This window comes from Anarrhichthys ocellatus, unplaced genomic scaffold (genome assembly GCF_004355925.1).
Source record: "Anarrhichthys ocellatus isolate YVR2014 unplaced genomic scaffold, GSC_Weel_1.0 scaffold7, whole genome shotgun sequence".
Classification (NCBI taxonomy): domain Eukaryota; kingdom Metazoa; phylum Chordata; class Actinopteri; order Perciformes; family Anarhichadidae; genus Anarrhichthys; species Anarrhichthys ocellatus.
Window position 1 is genome coordinate 12,262,504 of NW_022280037.1, and position 4,104 is coordinate 12,266,607.

The 4,104-nt window shown below is 40.4% G+C and overlaps 1 long non-coding RNA gene across 1 annotated transcript; it reads right to left on the bottom strand.

Annotated features, from left to right (window-relative positions):
• Positions 1–21: 21 nt before the first annotated feature.
• On the bottom strand, positions 22–1,645 carry LOC116383285 (uncharacterized). Its single transcript, XR_004212764.1, has 3 exons — positions 1,511–1,645; positions 827–859; positions 22–107 (listed from the first exon to the last, which is right to left on the bottom strand). It is a non-coding gene; the product is annotated as an uncharacterized LOC116383285 (long non-coding RNA).
• Positions 1,646–4,104: the final 2,459 nt, after the last annotated feature.

Sequence of the window (4,104 nt, forward strand, 5' to 3'; positions counted from 1 at the left end):
TTCCTTCAGGGTCCAGTGAAAGCCATCTACTGGTCTCCAGTCTCCTTGATGTTTCATCTCCAGTGTTCCTGCACAGCGACTGACTCCTCCCACCAACCTGAAAGGTTCTGAAGAGAAACGAGAGAGTCGTCAGTAAAGAAATTAATATAATTAATAAAATATCAAACTAAAACTTGACTGCTGATTCTGCTTCATTGGTTCTTTATTTTGGTAACACTTTATAATAACTACACACTATGAAGCATTAGTTAAGTGTGAGTAAACACTTAATTCATCATCTTTAAAGTTGTGTTCCTACAATAACACTCAGTATATCATTTATAACAACAGTTATAAATGTTTTATTCTTGATTAAAAGCTCGTCTATTATGTGTTTCATGATTTAGTTTCTTTACTTTATAAATGATGGATTCCCTATTTGTAAATGAAGTATTATATATATTACACACCAATTATTAAGGAGTTGTAGATGATTAATACGATCATTTATAAAGTGTTAGTAAATGAGTAAGAACTTATTTAGATGTACATTATTCATGCATTTATATATATATATATAATGATTTAGATATGCACTAATGGTTAGGGACTATGTTAACTATGTATTAATACTGCAATTCTTGATTCATGAAACACATAATAGACGAGCTTATTAATCAAGAATAAAACATTTATAACTGTTATAAATGATATACTAATGAGTATTAATGTTGGAACAATCCTTTATAAATGATAAATTAAATGTTTACTCATACTTAACTAATGCTTCATAGCGTGTAGCTATTATAAAGTGGTACCTTTATTTCTCTTTTCTTTCTCTATTTACCTGTTGATGTGTGATTTCCTTCAGCCTGGAGTCCTGGAGAAATAGACACATTTGTTTTTTGTCACAAATTCCACTGCATATTAGATTGTTTTGATCCTGCCCCCCCTTTTTCCTACACTACACACACACGCACACACATGCACACACCTCACCACGTGATTGTTTGTTGTCTTTGGGTAGTCTGCTTGTAGTTGTGTAATAGATGTTTGTTGATTTATATTATTGGTTTTAATCAGTAATGTTAATTAAATAAACTGCTATATTTTAAGGAGCAGTTTCTGTGATTATTTCGTACATGTGTTGTAATAACAGCGTGATGTGATTCAAACCTTCACTGTTCACTCTGAACGTAGAATACTACTTTGACTGTTTAATCCACTGTTTGGTTATTGGTCCCTGATCCCAGAGTGGTGCCCCGTTATTATTGATATGTTAATAATCCGATTGATATTAATAATTGAATTAATGTTAATAACTTAATTTTCCTACTTGTCTAATAACAAAACAGGCTTCTGCCAGATCCCAACACGGCTCTGATACGGCTGGTATTTTAACTTCAATTTGCAAAGTTTAGGGCACATTGTTGCATTTTATGTGATTGTGTGTGTCTGTGTGTGTTCTCTGGTTTAAAGATACAACATAAATGTTGTAATAAAACACATCATCTCTAAATCAGAGTCCTACCTGAGCTCCACAGCAACAGCAGCAGCATCAACAGGTGATCCATGACGTCCAGGTAGACCGTCTCTCTGCCCGTCTCTCTGCCCTTCTGTCTCTCTGCCCGTCTGTCTCTCTGCCCGTCTGTGTGTCTGTCCTCGGTGTATATCTGCATACAAAAAGAGGTTGAGCTTTACTGATACTTGTCTTTAGATTTACAGATCACATGCACACCTCTCTGAACTGCGGTTGTTTAAAACTGAGATCTGATTTTACAAGAAGCTGCTGACTGATTGCAGATTATAGGACTGTTTCCATGACAGACTGAGTTGTTCCTATTAGATGAATGCTGTCAGTGTCATCTTCTTATTTCTGATAGTGTTGACATCAGCAGGTACAGCTACTGACTCTACTACTAGAACTACTGCAGTCTGAAACTGACTGTCTCACTCACTTCACTGTATCATGTTTCTGTGTTGTTTCACTTTAATTCGTCCGTCATAAAGCTGCAGGATGTTTTCAGCTCTGAACCCATTTGTCCATATGACTGTCAATCAACAGATCAATATCTCTGAAAGCACATCCAGCCACCTTCCTGTGTGTTGCTATAGTAATCATACATCATGTGTCGTCAGTTGCTTCTACATTAAATATTAAAACCTTGCACCAGCAGGGCCTAACACCATTGGTTAATGTTGTACATCTGGGCCAGGAAGACAAGAGGGTTGTGATCGGTGTCCACAGTCACCGGAGAGGAACTGGAGCTAAAATGCCCCTCAAAATGCTGCAGGGCGACAAGCATGGCTAGAGTCTCCTTATTAATGATGGAGTAGTTCAGCCAGTGGCGCTTGAACTTCGCAGAGAAGTAGCACACAGGATGGCACACATCTCCCTTGCCCTCGCCCTCTTGCAATAGCAAAACACCGGCTCCAGAAGCACTAGAATTGACTTCAAGCTGAATGGGGGGCGAGAAGTTGTGAACAGACAGCACTGGAACACTGTAGAGGAGAGACTTAGCAGCATCAAATGCATGACAACACTCAAGGGTGGCACCCGAATGGACCCTGGAAAGACAGAGCAGAGAGAAGACACAACAAGGCACCTAACACCCCCTCCCTTAAGACCTCACGGGTTGGTAACGGACTCTTTTACACCCTCAGGGTTCTTTAAGGTGCCGTTCACCGACCAACCAACAGGCAAAAGTCCTCAGGCAAAAGCAAACAGTGATTCAGATAAATCTACACCCTGAGCCTGTTTCTGGGCCTAGGCTCCAGTCAAAATGCTAACTTCAAACACATCTGAATAACTCAGCCAGATCATCATACGCAGACTCAGAAATAGAGACATCCACAACTTCAGGATAAACTTCACCTTCAGCCATATTGTTTCCCATGATGAAATCCACACCATCGACAGGAAAACTGAGCAGACAGTCACTGGGACGAAACCAGTAATTGGTTTGGTCTGCACATAAACACGGTGGAGAAGGGCAGGAACAAAACCCCTTTCAGTACCTCTCACCACTGCACTCGCATCACTTACAGACTCTAAAGCACTAAAGGTTAGAGCACTAGAAAGGATGAAGGATTGTGAGCCACTAGTGTCGTGTAGCACCGTCTCTGGGCACTGGTCCTCTGCCTCTCCTGTGAGGGACACAAATCCTATAAAGATTAACAGGTTCAAAGCAAGCATCAGGCACTTTTGCAGCAGCGGCCTGGCCAACGGGGGTCACCGTTTTCACTAACTCCACCCCCTTTGGCTGCTGCCTGGAAGCTGCCTCCTGCTGCTTCTGCCTCCAGGCCGAGCAGTCTGCAATCAAGTGACCAGGATCATGACAAAATTAAAGCTGCAAGCAGCATTGAACCTACCCTCGCACCTTCCCGCACGTCGAGGGTACTGGCAGGACTCTGGTTGATGCGGCCATGCATTTCTGTGACCATCAGACACTGCTTGTATGAGTTAGATTGTATTTCCTGTGTGGACCAGCGGTGTAGCCAGGTCATTTTACCAGGTCTTAAGCCTCTAATGTTATGAGTGTACCTCTGATACAATCATAAATGTAAGCCTGCAAATATTACCAAAAACCTGAATGTGTGTGAATGCGCTTTAGTGTTTGAAACATGACAGACTGTCAAAGTAAATGCAGGTCTTAAAACCAACTGTTTGTTTGTGCAGGTAGCTCTGACAATCACTGCTGAGTGACTCAAAGCTGGAAGAGTCGAGGGGAAATGGCAGAATTTATTGTTCCATTTGGAAAAAGAAACATCTTCATGTAGAGAAATAACTTTAAGCCAAAAAGTGATCCCATGTTGTCTAATTTACAACATGAATTAGGTTGGGTGCAGGTTGATTTTATTGAACAAACTTCACATATGAAATTACTTTACATTACAGCCTGGCTCCAAAACGAACAAAAACTATTCACTGTACTATTTATGATTTGAAAACTATTAATTACTAACTACTCATTTTTGCTCATTTTTGCTTAGTTTGCACATATTTAGATCAGAGAAGTCTTTTTATGGTGGTGTGCCCACGAACCCTTTCAATAACTTCAGTGTTTGGACCACTGTAATTATAGAATTCTGCTTACGTCCAAGGTTGCCAGTAGGTGGCGCTAT